The sequence below is a fragment of the Pseudophryne corroboree genome, chromosome 7 (assembly GCF_028390025.1).
Source record: "Pseudophryne corroboree isolate aPseCor3 chromosome 7, aPseCor3.hap2, whole genome shotgun sequence".
NCBI lineage: Eukaryota > Metazoa > Chordata > Amphibia > Anura > Myobatrachidae > Pseudophryne > Pseudophryne corroboree.
Window position 1 is genome coordinate 334,166,343 of NC_086450.1, and position 27,087 is coordinate 334,193,429.

General features: G+C 44.5%; 1 protein-coding gene across 1 annotated transcript in view; it reads right to left on the minus strand.

Annotated features, from left to right (window-relative positions):
* PDXDC1 (pyridoxal dependent decarboxylase domain containing 1) overlaps positions 1-27,087 on the minus strand; it is a 409,736-nt gene that overhangs the window by 289,350 nt on the left and 93,299 nt on the right. Inside the window, exon 2 of the mRNA XM_063934357.1 lies at positions 8,569-9,163. The gene's annotated coding sequence lies outside the window, so the exon portion shown is untranslated. The remainder of the gene's footprint in view (positions 1-8,568; positions 9,164-27,087) is intronic.

The following is a 27,087-nucleotide window of genomic DNA, read 5'->3' on the forward strand; positions in this document are numbered from 1 at the left end:
GCCAAGGGCACTTACCTGCTCCAAAGAAAACAACAGGCAAATTCGAGTTATAGATCACACTCCTTGAAATCAACAAAAAGGGGTTACTTCACCCAAAAAAATACACCTACAAGAGAACAAAAATTACAGTAAGATCAACATAGTAACATTAGTCCACAAAACAGCAACACTGAAGCACAGGTTTAGTGTAAAAAATGGACAAACCAAATATATATGTGATAAAAAGAATTACAAATAATCCTCAAAAATATAATTTTTAAAAAAAATTAGGAACAAGACGAATGCACGAATACTCACAAACGGATTTTCGCAAAAATAATGCTATACCGTCTATATTCTAAACGCGAACAAACGGACAAATGTATGCTTGACAATTACTCACTCTGAAAAGCACAATAGCACCTTCACGCACAGCCCAACAAACTCCAAACTGACAAATACAAACTCCAAACTACCAACACTCACAGCGTGCAAAGTAGGCCCTTAAATAAGCAGTGCAATCATTACCAAGATTAACACTGTACACCTGTGTGAATGAACGCCCCGCACGTAGGTATAAATAAGCACACACCTCGGCGTACACACGTCATCGCAAACATGGCTTCTCGTGAGGAAATAGCAGCAGAGATGGCCCGCATTGCAGAGCAGCAGATGGCATTGGCGAAAAAACGCCTAGAGTGCCAGAAACGGATGTTGGAATACGCCTCTGCGGATTGTGAAGAGGCAGGACCTAGTACTCTGCAAATGTCTGCTTCTGAGCCCCAACAATTGAGTGGGGATACCCTGCCACACACACATACTGGACAAACTGAGGAGGAATCAGCATTAGTCACACAAACACAACAGACAGAAGCTGCTAGTGAGGAGGAAGATGGTGAGGAGCAGCAGGAAGAAACCTCACAGGCTACCTCCAGACGTAAGAAAAGACAGCCAGCATTCACTAAGAGGGAGTTGCGTGTCTTGGTCACGCAGGCCATGTCCAAAGTACATAGAGGCCCCAAAAACATGGGTGCTGCTACAAAAGATCGCATCTGGAGGGACATCACACATTCTGTGAATGAAGTTGGCTCTGTCGTCAGAACATCGCAGGAAGTTAGACGACGTTAAGTGCATCTTGCCAGTCCTTTTTCTGTGCTAAGTTGTCTTAAAAATGTAGTGACATGTGATGTTATGTATAGCAAACAGAAGCCGAACATGTGTCCTAGATATTTACATACACAAATAATAATACTCTACTTTGCCCCTCTTTCACAATACATATGTAGGTGGGCCGACTTCAAATCCCGCCTGAAGGCAAAGAGGTCTGCGGAGTGGAATGCCTCAAGGGCTACAGGGGGAGGACCATCTGTCGCTGTGGAGTTTACAGACTTGGAGGAGATGGCGATGGCCTGTGTCAGTTATGAGGAGGCCCAAGGGGTGTCTAATATGGACACGGACCTGCCTGAGATCCTGACGGGACATGACTTGCCAGGTAAGTTTACACATGTATTTGTCTGCAATTTAAACAGTATTTATAAAATTAAATCTAATTTTTTATTGTACTCTTTTCCCACACATTCTTCTATTTGCTTGCCACAAAACACAGCACAGGGGGATGATCAGTTTGAGTCACAGGAGGGTTATGTGGCTGAGGCTGAGGTGGAGGGACCTAGTGGGTCTGGCAGTGTGGGGCCACAAATCCCACCTCTGCAGGTTCCTACTGGCCCCCCCACCCAACCCTCTGCTATCCCGGAGATCCTGCTTGAAATCGCTAGGTATGGTGAGAGCCTAAATGCGTTTCAAGACGGGATCCTCCGGGAGGTAAGCCAGATAGCTGTCCGGCTCACTGAGCACCGAACCAGTGTTGAGCAAGGTGTTGCTCAACTCTGCCAAGGTCTGGCAGAGATCAGGCAGGGCCAAGAACAACTTGCCTCCTCATTCCAAAGCCTTGCAAATAACATCTTGCAAGGGCTCCAGGCCATCGCTGTCTCCCTTGCCCACAGTGGCAGAGAGCCACCCACATCGGCTCCCTCCCCTGCCCCTGCCCAGGAAGAACAGCCCACTGGGCAGGCCCAACGAAGGTCGCTCCGCAGACCAAGCCAAGAAGAACAGCCTCAGGCGGGGAGAAAAAAAAGAAAGTGATGTCTCTCCAGATGGCCAGCACCCATGTTTTTCATGTTGCCTCTATGTTATTTTGGAGTTGGCTTGTGTGGCCAGAATGGATAACTCCCTCTTAGTGAAATGTATTATTTATGTTTGGAGGTATTGTAGCCTGTGAGTTTTTGGGTATAAACACCAGAGCCATCTTCCTCTTACTAGTGTGCTATGTATTGTTGTGTTTGTGTGGTTGATCCTAATTCTTTCTCAGTTGTGTCAAAATTTTTGTGTGGCAGGGTGTGTAATATGTATTATTTTTGATTACAAATTATAATTTAGTCAGAAGCTGCATTTTGCAGAGTACTAAGTTCTGCTCTATCATTTGTGTCAGTGCCATATGCTTGCTGCTTGGTCCATCTCTGCCTGTGAGACTCACGTGTAGCCATGTTGTTTTCATGTTGTGAAATCTTACTACAGTAATAAAAAAAAATTAATTAAAAATTGTGCAATTTATTCAAGGTAATGCATTAGGTAAATGTTAGTTCCAGAAAAATTAGGTCAGCATATAGACACTTGTGGACCAATCTGCAATTTCTCCCACAAAATTGCATCATCCAACAAATACAGGTATGCTTTGCACCACACTTTAATGTCCATATTAAGTAAACTGACACAACACTTTTTAGATTTATCTATTGATCAACAGGACATCATTTAAAACATTGTCAAATATTATAAACAAAAATTAATGTTACATTTCTGACAAAATGAAAGGGTATGCTGCATTATTTGGTTGTCGGTTTCTTTAGCAAACATGTTGCAGCTTTACATTTAAATGTTTATTTCACTTGTTTGTATTTGTTATTCTTACAAACATTAAAAAAAAAAAAATGTTTACACACCAACTTTAACACTAAAAACAACCTTATTTGGCAGTGTGTGTGATTTATATGTGAGTAGAATAAACATGTAATGTTGGTTCAGACAATTGCTATTTGCTAACTTTCATCTGCGCAGTAATTAGCTAGTAATTGGCCATCAGATGAATGTGCTCTCCAATTAACAGCTAATTACTGCATACACACTTGGTAACAGTACTTCGCAAATGTAGAGTAACTGCAGACCTACTCGGCTGCTGCGTGAAGGTTGCTACGGTTTCCTATGTTAGATTTAACAGCGACAAGGTATAATTGCGAAAAACACGCCCATTGCGAGTTGCATACTCCCACACTGTACGCCCACTTTCACGCCCATGTCGGAGCATTGCGAAGTCTCGCCTCCGCCACGCCTCCGCCACTCCTCGTTGTCGTTTGCCAGTTACGTGTTGGTTTAAATTTGGCAGTTTTGCACTAATGTCGCACGTATGTACTCGCGCATGCGTATTTACGCTTTTGCGCATGCGCAGACACTTAGTTTTCGTACATTTGCGATGCGATGAATCTCAGCGACCAACTCGGAATGAGGGCCTTTGTACACAGAGATCCTCAAGCGCTTTATATTATGAACAATAGGTTATAGCACCGAATATTACACCCCCCCCCATTTTTTGCACCCTGATACTTGATTCAGAAGTGGAGAGGAGGATCAGCGTTTCTTGCCCTGCAGCTGCTGGGAGAAAATGGCGCTGAGCAGTGTGTTGTCTGTCTGAGGAAGAAGCCCCACCCCCTGTAATGGGGCACTGTTCCTCAGCTTTTAGAATAGATATTTATACTGGCGGGGGTGTAGGACAGTGTAAACACAAAGTATGCTACCTTTTGCCAGTGAGAGTAGGTTTCATGCTGCCCAGGGCGCCGCCCCCCCCCCCCCCCCGCACCCTGCTGTGCTTTGTGTTATGGATAGCATGTTCGCGCAGCATTCCACTCGCTGCGCAGTACCTTAAGCCGTCACGATGACCGGAGATCCCTCTCTGCAGATCTCCGGTGATACAACTTCTGGCTCTGTTAGGGGGGTGACGGCATGCTGTGGGAGTGAGCGCGTAGCCGCAGCTAGTGTTCAGTACCCTTCAGTACCCTGTCAGCAAGAAGCAGAGCCATTAAACTCTTTAGGAAGTTGGTTCCTACTTCTTCCCCCTAAGTCCCACGAAGCAGGGAGACTGTTGCCAGCAGTCTCCCTGAAAATAAAAAACCTAACATAAAAAGTGTTTTAGTGAAACTCAGTAGAGCTCCACTAGAGTGCAACCAGTCTGCCTGGGCACATTTTCTAAACTGAGGTCTGGTGAAGGGGCATAGAGGGAGAAGCCAGTTCACACTCTAGAAAAGTCTTAAAGTGCCCATGGCTCCTGCGGAACCATCTATACCCCATAGTACTGAAGTGGACCCCAGCATCATCTAGGACGTATCAGAAATGTATGTAACCCCCTTATAGGTAAATGTGATGTGGTAATTTGTTTTTATATACTATTTCTTGATGTACACAGGAGTATAATCGAGAATATAAAAGTATTATTAAAAAAGCTTTCAATACCTTAAATTTCGCAGACCTGTGTAATATGAGGGTAATGATGCAGCAGACTCATTTAGTAACTATCCATGGACTGATCTAACTAAACTTTGACTGAAGGGTTGCCTAGGGAAAGGCAACTCTTGAGTGCCTATTGATTATAGGATTGTTCTTTAACCAGGACTTGCCAAGAATGATTGGACATTTTCATATCTCCCAACTTTTTCGAATGACAAAGATGGACCTTGTTGTGCATGCGCCCGAAAAGGGGCATGGCCTACGTGAAAGGGGGCGTGGCCCCACGGCAGAGCCGCAGTCGCGAGTCACACCCCCTTTTACCGTCACTGAGGGGGCATGCCCAGCGCGCTCTCTGAGCTGTTGGCATGCCCCCTCTCCCTATGTCACCTGTGAATAGATGCCGTGCACATGCGCACAGTGTCTATTCACCACTGCCCTGCTAAGCAGAGTGGCAGTGACAGGAGCCTCCCAACTGCCCCCCCCCCCATCCCCCACTGCAGGACACTGCAGCCCGTGGGTGGGACAGCCCCAAAAAATGGGACTGTCCCGCGAAAATCAGGACAGTTGGGAGGTATGCATTTTGGATATCCAGGCTAATTTCTATTTTCTGAATGACCATGAATAGTACCCATGAACAAAGGTTCTGTCTATTGGATATCTAGTCCAGAAGTAATGGGAGAGTTTCCAGTATATAGCCTAGTGCAAATCTGCAATATAGGCATAATCGCACCGTCTGTATGCCTCTTTAGTTTTCACTATGGGTACTAAATACATTTGACCTTTGTTAATAAAGTTACCTATATACCTGGAATCATTTAAGGAGCACAGTGGAGAAAGGCTGTAGAGGGTAAAGAGACATAGCAGTTAAAGACTCTCACTACTGGTTTCACTGAGTTTACATAAAGGATGATATCCTATTAGCCCTGGTAATTTACCGGGGCTAATATTCCAATTCTAATGATCCCCGATAAGCCGGCACCAGACGCGACTTATCAGGCTTATCAGGCAGGCAAAGCAAAATCCCTAGAAACAGACCCGTTTTCGTGCAAAAATGGGGCTGTTTCATCTGAAAGCACACAGGTTTCACTGAACCTGTGTGTTTTCGGGAGATCAAAACGAATAAGGAAATAATGGGCAAAAAGAGGAGAGCATTCAGAAAATATAAATCAGACGGGAAAGCGGATTCATTGCAGTACTAAAAGGATTGTAACAAACTATACAAAAAAAAAATAAGAGCGGCTAAAATAGAAACTGAAAAGCTATTGGCAAAGGAAAGTAAATTAAACCCCAAAAAGTTTTTCAAATACATCAACAGCAAAAGATTAAAGAAGGAGAGTATAGTCCATTTAAAGGACAATGTAGGAGTCTTCATCAAAGACGATAAGGACAGCGGAAAAATTAAATGAGTTTTTTGCATCAGTATTCACAATAGAGGACTAGATGGCGGGATTAACACATAACTTCAGCAATAATAATCTCCCACTACTAAGTGCTTTTTTAAGTGAGGAAGTAGTCTGTGACCGTTTAAAAAAAAATAAGATTAACAAATCACCTGGTCCCGACGGAAATCACCCAAGGGTTCTCATTGAGCTACACTCCAAATTAGCTAGACCCCTATATTTGATTTTTATTTACTCACTTACATCAGGCATGGTTCCAAAAGATTAGTGTATAGCGGAAGTCATGCCGATATTCAAAAAGAGAAGTAAATCTGAACCGGGTAACTATAGACCAGTTAGTCTTACATCTATAGTGGGGAAAGTACTGGAAGGTATTTTAAGGGATAGTATACAGAAGTTCCTTGAAGCCAATAAGGTTATTAATAGGAACCAACATGGATTTGTGAAGGACAGATCATGTCAATTAAACTTACTAGGCTTTTATGAAACAGTGTGAACCTAGATCAGGGTAAGGACGTGGATGTAATCTTTTTAGACTTTGCTAAAGCTTTTGACACAGTACCACACATGAGACTTATCTATAAGTTACAAGAACTGTGGCTTGGGAGCACAATATGCCATTGGGTTAGAAATGGTTAGATAATAGGGAGCAGTGAGTTGTGGTTAATGGAACTTCTTCAAATTGGACTGAAGTACTTAGTGGTGTGCCACAAGGGTCTGTACTTGGACCCCTACTGTTTAACATTTTCAAAAATGATCTAGCAGTAGCTCTAGAGAGCATGGTGTAAATTTTTTCAGACGATACCAAACTGTGTAAGGTTATAAATTTGGTGGGGGATGCGGAGTCTCTTCAGAACGATTTATTTAAACTGGAAGCATGGGCAGCCAAATGGAGAATGAGGTTCAATACAGGCAAGTGTAAGGTAATGCACTTTGGTAGCAAAGAAAAAAATACCACCTACACACTAAATGGGGTAGAATTAGGGGATTCTGTACTGGAGAAAGACTTAGGTGTTCACATAGATAACAAACTTAGCAGCAGTACCTAAAGTAGGAATGCAGCAAAAAGGGTGAACAAGGTATTAGCATGCATTAAGCGGGGAATTGATGTAATGGATGAGAGTGTTATACTCCCATTATATAAATCCCTAGTGAGGCCACATCTTAAATACTGTGCACAATTTTGGGCACCATACTACAAAAAGGATATCCTGGAAGTAGTTCAGAGGTGGGCGACCAAACTGACAGAAGGGATGGAGACACAGGAATACAAGGAAAGGCTTGCTAGGCTACACATGTTTACATTGGAAAAGAGGAGATTAAGAAGGGACATGATTAACACTTATAAATATATAAGGGGACAATATACAGAGCTTGCGGAGTATCTGTATTTTATAAGATCGACACAGAGGACACGTGGACACCCGCTTAGGTTAGAGGAGAGGAGATTTTGCATGCAGAGGCGAAAAGGTTTCTTCACAGTACAGACAATACGTGTTTGGAATTATCTGCCTGATAAAGTAATAATGGCAGACTCGATCAATACTTTTAAGAATGGGCTAGATAAAGAATAAGGATATATAGGGTTATGGTGTGTAGATCACGCACTATCATTAACAAAAGAGAAAAAATAACACAACGGTTGACATTCACTATAGATAATTTGAGTCCTAAAAATAATACAGCGTAGGAGACCATAAACATATTGAACTCGATGGACAAGTTGTCTTTTTTCAACCTCAGAATCTTCGTTACTATGGGGGTAATTCAGACCTGATCGCTCGCGCTAGCGTTTTTCGCAGCGCTGCGATCAGGTCAGAACTGCGCATGCATATGCACCGCAATGCGCAGGCGTGTCGCACGGGTACAAAGCGGGTCGTTGCTGTGTAATAGGTTTTACAAAGAATCCATTTGCACAGCCGATCGCAAGGAGATTGATAGGAAGAAGGTGTTTGTGTGTGGCAACTGACCGTTTTCAGGGAGTGTTTTTTTTTGTATCGCTCGATAGCACATGCGATCGCACACTTGCACAGCGAAAATACACTCCCCGGTGGGCGGCGACTATGTGAACGCAGGACTGCAAAAAACAGCTAGCGAGCGATCGATCAGGTCTGATTTACCCCCTATGTTACTATGATGTTTTACCGGGAATAATTGGATATCCCCCAAAAAGAGGGAAATTATCACACATTAAGACACATTATTCAACACACCGCAATGCCCGTACATTATCGTACACACTGTAATGCCTATGACGTATTATGCCACACACCGCAATACCCTTGAACCCTTGATACATTATGCCACACACCGTTATGCCCCTGACACATTATACCACACACCGCAATGCTCGTGATAATTTATACTACATATCGTAATGCCTGTGTCACATGATGCCACACACCGCAATGACTGTGATACATTATGCCACACATTTTAAAGCTTGTGATACATTATGCCACACACCGTAATGCCCGTGATACATTATGCCCTTAACACATTGTACCACACACTAAAATGCCCGTAATACATTTTGCCACACACCGTAATGCCTGTGACACATTATGCCATACACTGTAATGCCGATTATACATTATGCCCCACAGTAAGGCTTCTAATTACTGCTTTAAATTACCTGCTCATTGCCAAGAGTTTCATGCTCTGGGTTCTATGCTCATTGCCAGGGGTTTCATGCTCTGGGTTCCATGCTCATTGCAAGGGGTTTCATGCTCTGAGTTTCATGCTCGGTGCCAGGGATTTCATACTCTGGGTTCCATGCTCATTGGCAGAGGTTTCATGCGCTGGGTTCCTTGCTTGTTGCCAGGGGTTTCATGCTCTGGGTTCCATGCTCGTTGCCAGGGGTTTCATGCTCTGGGTTCCATGCTCTTTGCCAGGGGATTCATGCTCTGGGTGTCATGCTCGTTGCCAGGGGTGTAATGCTCGGTGCTAGGGGTGTCATACTCATTGTTAAGGGGGTCATGCTCATTGCCAGGGGTTTAATACTCTTGAGGTCATGCTTGTTGCCAGGGGTGTAATGCTTGTTCCAGGGGTGTCATGGCAGAAGTTGCAGCTTTGCAGAAAGCTGCATCTTCTCCCAGTGGCGTCAGCACTGAGCTCTCCCGGCAATTCTAGGTAACTCTGAAGTGCTGTGCTCCCTGTCAACCACAGGAGCTCAAGTCCTGGAGATGCTGGAATACCAGGAAAGACTTGCAAGGCTTGACATGTTCACACTAGAAAAGAGGAGATTAAGAGGGGACATGATCAACATTTATAAATATTTAATGGAACAATACACAGAGCTTTCAGGGGATCTATTTTTGTTAAGACCAGCACAGAAAACACGTGGACACCCACTTAGGTTAGAGGAGAGGAGATGCCGCACACAGAGGTGGAAAGGTTTCTTCACAGTAAGGACAATACGAGTTTGGAATTCCCTGCCTGAGAAAGTAGTAATGGCAGACTCAGTCAATACTTTTAAGAATGGCTTAGATAAATTCCTAATGGATAAGGATATACAGGGTTATGGTGGATAGATCACGTACCATAGTGTCAAAGTCGAAAAATATAGCGACCTATGATGCCTTGTACTAACCCCATGCGCTTGCCCGCTGCACGTTCTCTCCCGTGCGTGCGCATATTCGCAGTTGCGTGACGGCGCCTCCACGGTCGTGCGCTCAGGCGCGTGATATGCGCATTTAAGGTAGAGTTTGTGTGCGTCTGGCGGGCGACTCGATCGTTACATAGTTAATCTGAACAGTGTATTTTATAGGTTATGGTCCCCTTAATAATATCAGTAAGTTTGTTTAGTGTAACTGGTTCATGGACAGAGAGATCCTTCTTTACATGATACGAAGGGTCAGACAGGTTTTGAGCAGTGGTGTTTAGTATGCAACGGAAGAGTATATTATTAGTAACATTTCGGTGTTGGTTTAAAAGAGATTAATCGCTCCTGCTTATAGTTATGTTTATAAGAAGTTTATGGACATTTACTGTATTTGCAGTTCATTATCCATGCGGCGGGAAACCTTAGATTCCCTCCCACCTGAGCAGTTTGAAATAGTCACAGCCCACCTGTTCGAATCAACCTATGACCTTTTGTTATAATGTGAAGACAGATTCCTGTGTCCAATGAACAATGAGATTGTAGGGCCCTTTGTAGTGTACTGTATGTAGTGTATATAAGGACAGCCAGCCAGGGCCAGCTCAGTCTACTCTCCACAACGGTTTTCATCATTGACTAACTAGAGAGCTGGTTCCAGGACTGCGCTAGCGATCATTCCCCACGTGTGTAAGTTCTCTGTGACCAACTTATTCTCTGTTTGTATTTGCCATACTCTCTCTCTCTCTCACTGTTATTGTTTAGGATTAAGACGCTGTTGTATATTGTATATTTTCAGTTATTCTGTTTGGGTGTTTTATGTTAGAGCTGTAGTGTATAAGCTGTTAACTGTTTTCCCCTTTTTACATAGCTAAATCTCGTTAGTAAAGGTGTTGGAACCTCAGCATGGTGTCTGTGTTTCACTAGCTAGTATAGAGGGTTTCTGAGCGTCTCAATCGCTCAAGCAGCTTTTATGTAATAGAGGTTAATCAGCGTTACATTGTGTTAACATTACAAGACCAAGGTTTACAGTATAAGCTTAGCCTTTCAGTGTGTTGCATACAAGGTTTACTGTGTGTCATCCTGTGAGCATCTGCGCCGCTCGTGTTCCTCCCGTGGGCACAGCGTCCGCTACGCTAGTAGCGTAGCATTACGGTGCTCGGGCCGCCTATAGCGTGCTCGATACCCAGCGTAAGCCGTGAGCGAACGTGCCGCTCGTGCGTCTCGACCACGGCCTAGCGTTTGCTACGCTAAGTGCGTACCATTACGGTACCCCGTACGCCCATTGCATACTGAGTCTCTTACCAATATATAGTGAATGTTATAAGATAAATAGCTTTATCAATTGGCGGCTCGTCCGTCCTCCACATATCCGCTCTAGCGAACACAAGCAGACTTTATCTGTCAGCAAAGGGCGGGAAGGTAGTATCCCTTCGTATCCGTGTTGCTGGTGAGGGATACGGTAGTGCTGACTAGATAAGCGTCTGCATCGCTACGTTGTAGGAGTGCTGGTGGAATCCAAAACCGGAAGGTAAGAACAGTACGCTATTGTCTTTTAAAACTGTTTTATTTCTGTTTGGTACACATTGCATACGCAACACAAGCACACTCCTGTATTTTTTTCATTTGTGTAATTTCACATCTCGCCTTCCTGTTTGCCATTTATCATTGATAACGTGCTGAGAAAGATTTGTTGCTATTGGTAGTTAAAAGTAAAATTAATACGTAAGGAAGTAATTTGTAAAACACGCACACGGCTTTGCCTAAGATACAAGGGAAATCTGTGTGGTGTTCAGTAAATGATTACAGTTAAATATCATTTGCATTGATAGAAACGTGTTACTTGTGTTACTGTGGACGTGTCTGGCCTGTGTACACGTGTCCCTAACAAAGGGCGGGACAAGCGTACACGACGCAAGGGCTTACACACGTAGCGTATATTACGCAACGGAGCGTATGGGTACGCCCACGTAATACAAATCACACAATAGTATTGTTTTAGTAGGCGATACGGAAGCAACGCGATAATAACGCAAGTCAATCTCAGTATCCTAAATTTTAGCGTAATAAATCCTTCTCTAGTTGTAACTCCTTTGGGACTAGACTGCGATACTGAATGAAAGGGATTTCTGTACAGAAACGAAAGTAAAGAGTATATGAGGTGAAAGAGTGTGTGCATATATATATAAGTTTCTCATTTTTGGGTGGAACCACAGGAAATCGAGTTCTCGTGAGGAACATTCGTGAAAGTGACAGCGCGGTGGCTTGGGAGGCATCCCTTGTTAAATATTGAAATAAGAGCATTAGAGTATAGCAGACCAGGAGGTCACAGACCAGGAGGTCCAGAGACAGACCAGGAGGTCTAGGTGCAGCAGACTAGGAAGTCCGCTATAAGATAAAGTCAAGTAGCTCAACCCCAGGAGGGTTGGTGCGGTACCCATATAGGCCATTAAGCTCTGGCTGAAGGAATTCGCAGCCACAATTTTCGATTCCGTTGGTCGTTCCGCACATAAGATTAGTTGCTTATGTGCAGTACGATTGTACCGCATGTAATTGTGTGCATTAGTTTGTAACTTGACCCAGTACCATTTGCGTACGCTAGAGGGGTCATAAACGCTATTTGTACATTCTAACGTGATTTGTGTAAATTTTTTTTATTTTAAGGGAGGTTCGCTGGTCACTCAGGAATTCTCTAACAACCGATACTTGCTGAGGACGGGTAACCTACTCCCACAACGCCCCAGTAAATAAAGGTTCATAGGGGCCCTAAGTTGGGTACAGCAGCTCTGAGTCAGTGATTGAAGTACTGGCCAACGTGGGCGAAGAGTGGGTGGAAGCACTCGGTCGAACTTTCACCGTCGGCTTACCCCGGGCAACTTGGTTTTTGTAAGGGTTCGCTGAAGACCCTGATTTGAAGGTCAGAGGTAGTGAAAGCAACACCTGCAAAGATGGGGGCCAGTTGTTCAGGTAAGGGACGATCAACCCTGGTTCAGGTTGATTTAGTAAACCGGCCAATAGGGTCGGCAAGGTATATCATGTGTGAGAAATACGGTTAACACACAGAGGTTTTGTGCAATGAATGGGAAAGAATGACTGTGCATGACGGGGAAAAGTTCCCACGGGTAGGCAGTTTTAGCCCCGAGGTGTTACAAAATCTAAGGAGAAGGATATGTCTCATTAAATCTGCAAAGAGACGGATCAAACATTATGATTATTTACAATTCTGGCAACAGGAGGGTGAAATACAAAGAGGATTGGCTCAAGCGGCTGGATCTAACCCTATCAGGAAACTGATAACCACCGCACCACCACCACCATACATAACAGGAGAGAAAGTGGTCACAGAGAATGGCACACTGGTGTATGATAAACATGCACTTAGTAACTGTATAGATGTTAAGAATAATGTAACTAAGATTGTTGATGCTAATACTAACCCGTGCAAGCTGTACCCTGTTTTAAACTTTCCCCAGGATTGTGACCAAGAGGATGAGCCCACAACAATATCGACACTCTCTCTAGCAGCCACCATAGCAGAAACAACAGTGGGCACGTCCCAACCAGTAAGAGGAGTATCAAAGGCCCCTAGTGGAGGGACAGGTGAGGTCATATCAACTGGTAAGTACGGCACTGTACACTATGCAGAAACCATTACACCACATGTTGTAGAATCTACTCAGAATGATGTTATTGAACTTAATCCCGTTAGGGTAATTGCAGTCCCAAATGGGAAAACTGACACTTCAGGAGTCACTCCTGTCAGAAACATCGCCATGCACTGCCCCTTTTCCTGAACGGAATTAAGATCAATGGTGTCTGAATTCCCTGATCCTAGGAAAGATCTAGTTGCAAGCCAGAAGTACATTAGAGAGCTAGGAAATACTGTGGAGCCCAATAACAAAGATTGGCGGACATTGCTGAGGGCATGTTTACCCTCCAATGTCGACTCAGCGAAATTTATAGCTGACTGTAGACTAGATGAAGAGGTACCCCTTACTGAGGAGTACAATCAAGATAATGTGAAAAGAATTAATTTGCAGCTAGGAGTATATTTCCCTGCTGTTGTAAAGTGGAGCAAATTTTTTTCCATAAAACAAAAAGAAGGGGAAACTGCTTCGGAGTATATCCATCGGGCACTACAGGAAATGGCTAAGTACACTGGTATAGAAGACATCAAAACTAGTGATGAGCGGATTCGGTTTTACTCGGTTTTACTCGGTTCTCAAAACCGAATCTTATTGACTCACTGATGTCACGTGTTTTGGATAGCCAATAAGATTCTGTTTTGAGAACCGAGTAAAACCGAGTAAAACCGAATCCGCTCAAAAACAAATGTACATCATAGGGAAGTAGCAGTTTCTGTGTTAATGGATGGTTTAAAAGAAACTTTAAGGACTAGAATACAGACCACTAGACCAGATTGGAGAGGTATGTCGGTGGCTACTTTGGGAGAGGCCTATATTGTATTCAACTGTAAGTCACTGTTTTCCTATTTTTTTATGTGCATTTGTACTCTGTAATCGGGCGCTGCGGAACCCTTGTGGCGCCATATAAATAAAGGATAATAATAATAATAATAATATGGGGCATGATCGGAATATCACCAGACACAGGGAGTCGCAGAGTGATAAGCTGATGGCCGTAAGTATACAGGCCCTTGCCACAAGGCCAACTCAGCATAAATCTCAGACCCCTGTGGGTAAGTCAAATGTGGTAACTTGTTATTACTGTCATAAAGAGGGACATTTTGCACGAGACTGTAGATTGAAAAATGCACAAAAATCATATCAACCCCCTAGACAACGACATGACACACGGAATTGGGATCAAGGACCACAGAGACGGAGTTATGAGCCACACACAGGGGAAACAAAAAGGTATCCCCCAAGAAGAGACTGGCAAGTCTCTGATAGTTCCCATTTACCCCCTTCACAGGTAATAGCTGCCAGTGCAATGCAGGGAGGTCACCACATACAATAGGGGTGGGACCACACCTGTAGTATGCAGCGAGTGAAATTAATTGCGAGCCTTGGAAGTGAACCCGAGGTCACAATTGATGTAGCTGTTAAATCTCTAAATTTCCTTGTAGATACGGGGGCGGCCAAGTCAGTGATAAATTCAACCGTGGGCATGAGAACCACTGGTAAAACAATTCCAGCCATGGGAGTGACAGGAGTAGTACAGCACTATCCTTTAAGCAAACCTGCAGAGATTACGATAGGGCCTTTGCATACCAAGCATTCTTTTCTGCTGGCTGCATCGGCTCCGACTAATCTCCTAGGGAGAGAGTTACTGTGCAAAATGGGATGTGTCATATATTGTACTCCTGAAGGTGTGTTCTTGGACATACCCGAAAACCACGCTCAGGAAGTGCAGGATATGCTAGACTCCCCAACAAGATTAATGTCACACACTGTTATTGTAAATAGGTGTCCGTCCAAATTAGAGGAAATGATTTCCCAGATACCGGAATCACTTTGGACCAAGGATGGACAAGACACTGGATTAATGGCAAACGTAGCCCCAGTAGTTGTACAAGTAAAAGATGGTAGGATAGCTCCAAAAATCCCACAATATCCTCTGAAGCCAGAGGCGGAGTTAGGAGTTTACCCTGTAATAGAGCGCTTGCTACAACAGGGCATTCTGGTAAGGACGTCCAGCACTGCCAATAGTCCCATCTTCCCTGTTAAAAAGAGTGGGGGGAGGGGTTACAGATTAGTGCAGGATCTAAGAGGGATCAACAAAATAGTTGAGAGTCAATTCCCTGTAGTGCCAAATCCAGCTGTCATCCTTATGCAAATCCCTCCCACTGCCAAATTTTTCACTGTGATTGACCTCTGCTCCGCCTTCTTCTCGGTACCTTTGCACCCTGACAGTCAATACTTATTCGCATTTACATACAGAGGAGTTCAGTACACCTGGACTCGCTTACCACAAGGTTTCATTGACAGTCCAAGTATTTTCTCACAGGCCTTGCATGATTGTTTACAGTCTTTTCAACCTGAGAGTGGATCAATATTAATACAGTACGTAGATGACCTACTGCTGTGTTCAGATTCACTTGAATCGTCCCTGAGAGATACGAAACAACTCCTGTTTCATCTTTCAGACAACGGACACAAGGTTTCCAAAGATAAGTTACAATTATGCCAGACCAGGGTGAAGTATTTGGGACACTGTCTGACACAAGGACTGAGACACCTCACCGCTGATAGAATTCAAGCAATTCGTGATATGACTCTGCCACAAACCCAGCAACAGATTAGAACGTTTTTAGGAATGTGTGGGTATTGCCGTAACTGGATCCCAGGGTTTTCTATACTGGCCCTGCCTTTGCAGGAGATGGTCTCATCAAACAAACCTGATCGTATTTCGCACACAGACGAGTCTGAGATGGCATTTGAGAGACTTAAACAGTGCCTAACGCAGGCACCAGCATTAGGTATGCCAGATTATGGAAAACCCTTTGAGCTGTACGGAACAGAGAGTGCTGGGTGCGCGGCAGGTGTCTTAACCCAGAAGCATGGTGATGCCAGCAGGCCGGTAGCCTACTATAGCGCTCAGCTAGACACGGTAGCGCGATCCCTCCCCACATGCTTGCGAAGTGTTGCAGCAATAGCATTGCTAGTAAGTAAAAGCGAAGATGTAGTGCTAGGACACAACCTCACAATTCATACACCACATGCAGTGTCAGCCTTACTCAATTCTGCCCAAACCAGACACGTCTCATCAGCGCGGTTTACAAGATGGGAATTGGCATTAATGGCCCCAGTAAACATCACCATAAGGAGATGCAGCACATTAAATCCTGCAACATATCTCCCAGGTGTGCCTGGACAGGCACAAAGGGTGGAGGATGAGAGTGATGGTGAAGAAGGATTTAGTACAGGAGATGACACACATGATTGTATGGAATATTTGACCCAAAATTTCACGGCAAGGCCTGACATCAGTGACAACCCACTGGAAGATGTAGATTTCACTTTCTACACTGACGGCAGTTGTCACAGACAGACGGACTCGGGAGACTTGTGTACTGGATACGCAGTCGTAGATGACCAAGGTACCATAGAAGCGGAACCCCTAGGCCCACCACACTCAGCACAAGTTTCTGAACTGGTTGCCCTAACCAGAGCATGCGAATTGGCTAAAGGCAAGTCAGCCAATATCTACACAGATTCTAGGTACGCCTTCGGAGTAGTCCATGATTTCGGGGCCCTATGGCGCCTCAGAAATTTCATGACGGCAGCTGGCACACCCGTAGCACATGCAGCCCACATCAAAAGACTCCTAACAGCGATACAGGAACCCGACAGAGTGGCTGTTATCAAGTGTAAAGCTCACACGTATAGCCAAGACCCGATATCACTTGGTAACAGCCGAGCAGACGAAGCTGCTAAATCAGCAGCCAGTACCCCCATACAGACAGACAGCACACAACTGATGGTATTTAATACTGTAAACACACAGAAATTATATGAAATGCTAAATTTGTGTTCACCACAAGAAAAGGCAGTTTGGAGGTCAAAAGGATATGGCCAGGAGTCCTCAGGACTCTGGACAGATGGACAGGGTAAGCCAGTGGCACCCAGAGCATACCTTCCAAGTCTAGCGGAAGCGGCACATGGGCTGACTCATCTAGGCAAAGAAGGAATGTGTAAGTTGGTAAGAGTTTATTGGTGCGCCCCAGGATTTTCTTCCCATGCGGGTAAAAGAGCGATGACATGTCTCACCTGCTTGAGGAAGAATATCGGAAAGGCAATACCAACAGAGCCATCCCATATCCCTCCTACAGATGGTCCTTTCCAGGTAATACAAATTGATTTCATACAATTGCCACCTTGTAGAAATTTAAAGTATGTATTGGTTTGTATTGACGTGTTCTCAAATTGGGTTGAAGCATTTCCCGCGGCCACAAATACCGCTGTGTTTACTGCAAAGAAAATTGTGCAGGAATTTTTGTGTAGGTACGGTATCCCTAGAATCATTGAGAGTGATAGGGGTACCCATTTTACAGGTGAAGTTTTTCAAGCAATGTGTAAGTTGATGGGAATTAATAGTAAGCTGCACACTCCGTACCGCCCCCAGGCGAGTGCGAAAGTGGAAAGAGTAAACAGCACTATTAAAAACAAATTAAGCAAGGTAATGGCTGAAACAAGATTGTTGTGGCCCGAAGCTTTGCCAATCGTATTATACAACATCAGAACCACTCCCAGGTCCCCTCTTAATCTGTCTCCTTTTGAAATTCTGTTTGGTCGACAACCCCATGTTATGATTAACCCCCAGGATGATTTGAAATGTAACAATGAAGTAACTGTAAAGTATTTGGTTAAGATGAGTAAGCAATTGAGGAATCAGAATGATAATCTAAAGTTGGTGGTTCCTGATTTGCCAGACAGTAATTGACATGACATTGAACCTGGGGATTATGTAATGATACGGAATTTTCTACGCTCAGGTTGCCTTATTGACAGATGGGAAGGACCATATCAAGTCTTATTGACCAGCACGACAGCATTGAAGGTTGCCGAGAGAGAGACTTGGGTCCATTCGTCTCATTGTAAAAAGGTTGCTGACCCAGAGAGGTCCCGTGATAAAGAACAGACGGTAGAGGTTGTATCACTAGAGTGTCTGTTCCGGGAAGGTTGAGACGACACCTGAGCGCTGAGAATAATAAGACCGGAGGCGTTTGTCGAGCCAGATTTCTTTTTCCCTTTTGTTATTTTCTCCAGTTCCCATCTCCCTCCTATTCTCCTCCCCCCTTCTTCTTTTTCTCCTTTTCCTCCTATAAGATGGACTTGTCCCAAGAGACTGTGATCCGGATTTTCCTGTTGACCATGATGTTGACCAGAGCAGTCTGTTTCGGTGAGAGTACCATGGAGGTCGAGAAAGGATCTGGAATGGGTTCTGATGACCAGGATGGAGGCGTAGTTTTCCAAGAGCAACATAATCACTGAGTAAAGGCGAGTATCAGAAAACGATCTGGTAGCATTGACAATAGAAGGAATTGTGAAGGATTGTTAGCTGAGGAGAACTGCATCTGTAGGCATTGTGACAATATAGTTGAGGATGGGTGCATCAAGAAATGTCAGTCCAGGTTTAATGTCCACATGGACCGGCATCCATTGAGTGACTATCACTCCTTAGTGGGTAAAGTGTTAAACCAGACAGACTGTTGGGTATGCTCTCAAGTACCTCAAGGTCATAGCAAATCAGGACTAGTACCATTCCCTTTAACTGTAGGAGAGGTACTTGAGTTAAGTGGTGGGAGGCCGGTGGACAAGAGATTTAATATCTCTAGTCCTCCTAGTTTGAAGCTCCACCAATATCATGTGGATAAGTCCTTAGTATGCTTTAACATTTCCAATCCCCGAAAGCCGGGAAATTGGGAAGTGTCATGGAGTAATCAAACCATGACATTTTCATATAGAGCCGATAGAATGCCCATAGACACAGAGCTTATACGCCAGATAGCCAACAGTGGAAGATATTTCCGGTATAGGTACACTCTAGGAAGTATGACCATGCGAGTTGGAGAAGTATCACCAGGATACTGTGCACATATCGTACAATCGGATACGTGTATTAGACAGATGGGAGAGTTAGGGTTAGGAGATTTCACATGGAAAGTTTGTAACATGGTTATGTCATACTCCGTCCCATATGTTCTCCCCGATGATGCATATTTCATATGCGGGAGGAAGGCGTATAAGTGGCTTGCCCCAAACTCAGAGGGATTGTGTTACATTGGAAAAGTACTGCCTGAAGTAATGACTGTATCCCATGTCAAAATGAAAGACATTCACCGCGGTGCCCAAGCTCCTTATACTCACACTCATTACGAGCACGTCGTTAAACGGCACCTGATAGAGAGGACAGAGCATCCGGCCTCTGATCTGATCCATGAATCCACCGGGATTCAATTCCTACTCGCGTTAGATATCACTCGTACCGCCAGAGGAGTGATAAATTATAGATATATATCTGCGCTAGCAAACTTGTTAGACAATATCACCGAAATGTATGACGACACGTTCAGGTACACTGGGAGAGAGTTACAAGCCTACAAAACAGAGCTGGTTCAGCATAGGATGATTCTCAATTACCTCACAGCAGTGACAGGCGGGTATTGTGTTACCCTAGCAACTCAGTATGGAGTAAAGTGCTGCACGTATATTACAAACAGCACTGAGGACCCGGCCGAGGTCATAGACCAAAAGATGGATGACATTTTGCAATTGAAGTGGGAGTTTCGAAAGGAAACACAATCTCACACTCGCTGCTGTGGGTAATGAGCTGACCAGTTGGGTGTCATGGTTGAACCCACGAAATTGGTTCCCTGGTTTAGGAGAATGGGCCCAAGGTATTATAATGGATGTAGGGGAATTTCTCTTGTGTATTCTGGGAGTCGTCATATTGGTTGGTCTGATATTTAGATGCGTTCGGACTTTAACGAAGTGTAAAGGTAGTACCAGAGTGATGAGTCTGAGGAGCGAGGACACTGTAATAACAACAACTAATTTGATTTATGACCCAACGATAGAGACAATGTTGTGATGAAAATGTGATTCCACGGTCCGTTTCTTTCACCCGTTTCTCCTTTGTTTTCCTCCAAGGTACAAAGACATCCGCTTGGAAGAAGAATTTGACAACCTCTTTTATACAGACCATTGATGAACTATGTCACAGACCCCCAATATCCCTAGTGACTAACTTTTTACGAAAGCCCAATACTTTAGAGACTGTAATTTTATGGACACTGGAACAGCTTTTGCTCGCTATTTACAGTAAAAGCACCGAGAGACATCAGACAACATGTACATCAGACAAGACATCAGACAAGACCTCAATCGGTGACTGTTTATTTAAACTCACATAGTTTATGACTGCATTTATAACGATTGTTTCTTATCTTTATCTCTACAACCTCCAGGTAGTATCTCACATAGTCGACAGGTGATTCTCACATAGGAGCATTCACATGTCCCCCCCCCTTCATGTATCATCAACTAAATGTGCTCCCCCATTTGTTGCAACCAAAAGCCGAAAAGAGCTCGGTAGAGTTTGACAGCCCATCCACAGACCCCTAATACGGGATAAGAAGGATTCAAATGTATACTTCGCAATACCTCGAAGCTTGATTTAGAACACGTACGGCATGATGATACATGACCCCTCAAACATGGATTTCATACACACATGCTTTTACTGTCTCACTAGGTCATACTTTTCCCACCTTTTCCTCTCCTCCCTTTACCCAATCATAAAAAAGTATTTACATGATGACATATATTTTTCTGTTTGAACTGTTTAGGAAGTGGCAGTTATTGGTGACTGCCAAAGGGTGGACTGTCAAAGTCGAAAAATATAGCGACCTATGATGCCTTGTACTAACCCCATGCGCTTGCCCGCTGCACGTGCACGTTCTCTCCCGTGCGTGCGCATATTCGCAGTTGCGTGACGGCGCCTCCATGGTCGTGCGCTCAGGCGGGTGATATGCGCATTTACGGTAGAGTTTGTGTGCGTCTGGCGGGCGACTCGATCGTTACATAGTTAATCTAAATAGTGTATTTTATAGGTTATGGTCCCCTTAATAATATCAGTAAGTTTGTTTAGTGTAACTGGTTCATGGACAGAGAGATCCCTCTTTACATGATACGAAGGGTCAGACAGGTTTTGAGCAGTGGTGTTTAGTATGCAACGGAAGAGTATATTATTAGTAACATTTCGGTGTTGGTTTAAAAGAGATTAATCGCTCCTGCTTATAGTTATGTTTATAAGAAGTTTATGGACATTTACTGTATTTGCAGTTCATTATCCATGCGGCGGGAAACCTTAGATTCCCTCCCACCTGAGCAGTTTGAAATAGTCACAGCCCACCTGTTGGAATCAACCTATGACCTTTTGTTATAATGTGAAGACAGATTCCTGTGTCCAATGAACAATGAGATTGTAGGGCCCTTTGTAGTGTACTGTATGTAGTGTATATAAGGACAGCCAGCCAGGGCCAGCTCAGTCTACTCTCCACAACGGTTTTCATCATTGACTAACTAGAGAGCTGGTTCCAGGACTGCGCTAGCGATCATTCCCCACGTGTGTAAGTTCTCTGTGACCAACTTATTCTCTGTTTGTATTTGCCATACTCTCTCTCTCTCACTGTTATTGTTTAGGATTAAGACGCTGTTGTATATTGTATATTTTCAGTTATTCTGTTTAGGTGTTTTATGTTAGAGCTGTAGTGTATAAGCTGTTAACTGTTTTCCCCTTTTTACATAGCTAAATCTCGTTAGTAAAGGTGTTGGAACCTCAGCAAGGTGTCTGTGTTTCACTAGCTAGTATAGAGGGTTTCTGAGCGTCTCAATCGCTCAAGCAGCTTTTATGTAATAGAGGTTAATCAGCGTTACATTATGTTAACATTACAAGACCAAGGTTTACAGTATAAGCTTAGCCTTTCAGTGTGTTGCATACAAGGTTTACTGTGTGTCATCCTGTGAGCATCTGCGCCGCTCGTATTCCTCTCGTGGGCACAGCGTCCGCTACGCTAGTAGCGTAGCATTACGGTGCTCGGGCCGCCTATAGCGTGCTCGATACCCAGCGTAAGCCGTGAGCGAATGTGCCGCTCGTGCGTCTCGACCACGGCCTAGCGTCTGCTACGCTAAGTGCGTACCATTACGGTACCCCGTACGCCCATTGCGTACTGAGTCTCTTACCAATATATAGTGAATGTTATAAGATAAATAATTAGCTTTATCAATAGTTATAATAAAATGAGGAAATACAACACAACGGCCGACTTTATCAACAGATAAAATTACTTATGAAAATAATGCAGAATAGTAGAACATAAATACATTTCACTCGATGGACAGATTGTCTTTTTTCAACCTCACAAACTATGTAACTATGGGGGTATTCCGAGTTGCTCGCTCGCTAGCTAGTTTTAGCATCCGTGCAAACGCTATGCCGCCGTCCACTGGGAGTGTATTTTAGCTTAGCAGAAGTGCGAATGGTTATATCGCAGAGCGGCAACAAAAGTTTTTTGTGTAGTTTCAGAGTAGCTCAAAACCTACTCAGCGCTTGCGATCACTTCAGACTATTCAGTTCCGGATTTGACGTCACAAAACTGCCCAGCGTTTGCCCAGCCATGCCTGCATTTTTCCTGGCACGCCTGCGTTTTTCCACACACTCCCTGAAAACGGTCAGTTGCCACCCAGAAACGCCCACTTCATGTCAATCACTCTGCGGCAAGCAGTGCGACTGAAATGCATCGCTAGACCCTGTGCAAAACTACATAGTTCATTGTGCCCATAGGTCACGCGTGCGCATTGCGCCGCATGCGCAGAACTGCCGATTTTTTGCCTGATTGCTGCGCTGCGAACAAATTCAGCTAGCGATCAACTCGGAATGACCCCCTATGTAACTAAGTATGATCTCTAGCATCTGTCTCCTCTAAAGCGGCAGCCATATTGGAGGGACATTTTATGCGGCTTTACATGTGGATATCTATTCCACATGGGAATCTGCATAAATAGCGCCAGCGCCTCCCAAGTCTCCAAGCAACAGTGATGGCTGCGGGGGATGTAGTTACGCCAGTCTATCTATCTATCTATCTATCTATCTATCTATCTATCTATCTATCTATCTATCTATCTATCTATCTATCTTATATTTTGTTTAACCTAGTGCTCGGTTTTATGGCTTGGACAGTTAGGAAGGGTGAGAGGAGCTACTTAATATCTATGATGTATATTATAAAATTAAATCCACTACATGCTATGGTACTGACAAATAAAGAACTATGTAGGACTAACAAAGTGGCAGTCATGCATTTACCCAACAGAACTGTTATATCAAACAGCTCGTTATCTCCGCATTCCACATTACATTGCACTATACCTGCACTATGCAACAAACAAATATATGTGGGACCTGCAGTAGCCTATGATTCCATAGATTATGCTGCTAGCAGTGCTACTGGACCACTACCAACCTATCCTCTGCAATGATACGGACGGTCATGAAAGTCACAAGTGGCCGCTCGGCTCAAGCAGCTGCTCCATGCTAATTATTACACTGTAGCTTCACAGCAAATAAAGTTAAAGTGCTAAACAAGCTCCTCAGGCATTTGTTAGAGTTAGTACAAGATGTATATTAGGGTTTTATTTTACTATTACTAAGAATTACCGTATATACTCGAGTATAAGCCGACTTTATCAGCACTTTTTTTTTGTGCTGAAAAAGCCACCTCGGCTTATACTCGAGTCAGCTTTAGTGCCAGATATGCCCCACAGTGCCAGGTGTGCCAGATATGCCCCACAGTGCTAGATACTTACCCTCCGTCGCTCCCGCACTGTCTTCTGAAGGAGGGACACGGAGAGCGCAGCGCGCGGCTCTACTGTGTCCCTCCTGCATCTCCAGCGGCAGCGGCGTCTGAGTGGTAAAGGAAGTGCACGAACCGGCACTTCCTTTAACACACGCCGCTGCCGCCGGAGATGCAGGAGGGACACAGGAGAGCCGCGCGCTGCGCTCTCCGTGTCCCTCCTTCAGAAGACAGCGCGGGAGCGACGGAGGGTAAGTATCTAGCACTGTGGGGCATATCTGGCACACCTGGCACTGTGGGGCATATCTGGCACACCTGGCACTGTGGGACATATCTGGCACACCTGGCACTGTGGGGCATATCTGGCACACCTGGCACTGTGGGACATATCTGGCACACCTGGCACTGTGGGGCACATCTGGCACTGTGGGGCATATCTGGCACTGTGGGGCATATCTGGCACATCTGGCACTGTGGGGCACATCTGGCACTGTGGGGCATATCTGGCACTGTGGGGCATATCTGCCACTATGAGGTCTGTGTACGGGTAGAGCTGCATTTCCCACCCTAGGCTTATACTCGAGTCAATAAGTTTTCCCAGGTTTCTGTGGTAAAATTAGGTGCCTCGGCTTATATTCGGGTCGACTTATACTCGAGTATATACGGTACTAAGAATTAATGGGGGTCATTCCGAGTTGATCGTTTGCTGCTGTTTTTCGCAGTGCAGTGAACAGGTTACTACTGCGCATGCGTATGCACCGCAATGCGCAGGTGCATTGTACGAGTACAAAGCGGATCGTAGCTGGGCAATGGATTTAACGAAGAATCCATTCGCACAGCCGTTCACAAGGAGATTGACATGAAGAGGGCGTTTGTGGGTGTCAAGTCAACTGACCGTTTTCAGGGAGTGTTTGGAAAAACGCAAGGGTGTCCAAGCATTTGCAGGGCGGGTGTCTGACGTCAATTCCGGGTTCAACAAGACTGAAGTGATCGCAAGGGCTGAGTAAGTCCAGAGCTACTCAGAAACTGCAAAAAACTTTTTCGGCCCGCTCGCCTGCACACGCGTTCGCACACTTGCAAAGCGAAAATACACTCCCCTGTGGGCGGCGACTATGCGTTTGCATGGCTGCAAAAAGTTGCTAGCGAGCGATCAACTCGGAATGACCCCCATTGTTCCACGTTCTCCCAATACTTGAATCTTCTATTGTTTTCTATTAAGACATGTCACATTAGGGCAGATGTATTAAGCCCGGAGAAGTGATAAAGCAGTGAAAAGTGTAAGGTGATAATGCACCAACCAATCAGCTTCTAACTGTCATTTTTCAAACCCGTAATGATTGGCTGGTGGGTTATCATCACATTCCACTTATCACTGTTTTATCACTTCTTCAGGTTTAATACATCTGTCGCAATATTTCAAAAAAATGTCATTTATTATTTCCATACTAGTTGGAGTTGGGACTGTATCCAGCAGGGGAGGAGCAGATTGCTGTAGACATTCTGTAAAGTTCTGTAAAGTTTTCCTCATATACTGGAAGCCCTCTTGATGTCATAATGCCTTAAGCTTGTTTTATGTTTTTACTTTGTTTTTTAAAATGTAGGAACAGGTGAATCAGGGTATGGGGCGGCCTGGCAACAACTGGGCCTGCGCAGTTGTGGCGCCCAGGGCAAAAGTTTCCATTCAAAACAGATAGTGTGCGCCGAAGGTGCTCATAAAAAAATAGGGGTGTGGCTTCATAGGGGAGGGGCATGGACACAGTTATGCCCCCAGTAGCTGTGCCCCCAGTAGATTTGCCCACTGTAGCTGAGCCACCAGTAGATTTGCCCCCAGTAGCTGTTCCCCCTGTAGCTATGCCCCAAGTAGTTGTGCCCCCAGTAGCTGTGCCCCAGTAGATTTGCCCCAGTAGCTGTGCCCCCAGTAGATTTGCCCCCTGTAGCTATGCTCCCAGTAGATTTGCCCCAAGTAGTTGTGCCCCAGTAGCTCTGCCCCCAGTAGCTCTGCCCCCAGTCAGGGGCGGATTGGGAACTAAAAGTGGCCCTGGAAAAATGTCATGAAGTGGCCTCATGTGGGCGGCACCAAATCAATGATAGGCGGAACGAACACCAAAGTAGGCGGGATTAGTACACAGGGCCATAACTAGAGGGATGTGATACGTGCCGTCGTGAAGGGTCCCGAGGGCAGCAAATATTGTGTATATATATATATATATATATATATATATATAGTGTATAGCAAAAGCAGCGGCACTCAGCAGTCAGACGTAGATGAAAAAATTGCGTTTATTTACATCCTACGGCGTTTCGGGGAACAAGCCCCGTCTTCAGGGACAGACAATATATGTCTGTCCCTGAAGACGGGGCTTGTTCCCCGAAACGCCGTAGGATGTAAATAAACGCAATTTTTTCATCTACGTCTGACTGCTGAGTGCCGCTGCTTTTGCTATACACCATATTGGATCCCACTGTGGATTACAGAGGGCACCGCAGCAAGTATTCCAGTACCCTTACTTTTGAGTGCCGATCCCCACACCGCTATCTATCTATATATATCTATATATATATATATATATATATATATGACACAGGTTCTCAAACTCGGTCCTACGGAGCCCACACAGTGCATGTTTTCCAGGTCTCCTCACAGAATCACAAGTGAAATAATTAGCTCCACCTGTGGACCTTTTAAAATGTGTCAGTGAGTAATTAATACACCTGTACACCTGCTGGGTTACCTGCAAAACATGCAATGTGTGGGGTCCTGAGGACCGAGTTTGAGAACCTATGATATAGGAGATGTGCGTCGGACAGGCCCATACACACTAGAAGATATTTTCCATAGATATGAGCGATAATGACGATTGTGAACGATCAAATCGTTCTAGTGTGTTTATTTACACAGCAAACGATGCACGCGCTTGTGGTCGTTAGAAGCAGATTGTTAGTCGTCCATGCATACAGCTCAATTTCCTCAATCCCAGCAGAGCAGATCATTCGTTGATCAAATCGTTTGTAAAAAAAGCTCAGTGTGTACATCAATCTCGTTTGTCAGGGAGTTCAAGGGAAATTGCTCTTCTTCCACATTGTTCATCTTTCACATCTTTCAAGTCTTCTAGTGTGTATGGGCTTTAAGTGACAGAGCAGCGGCACAAATTCACTGCACATTACATCGCACAGTAGTGTCCGTTATTCACATTACACCACATAGCAGTACTCCTTAATCCTTATACACGTAACGT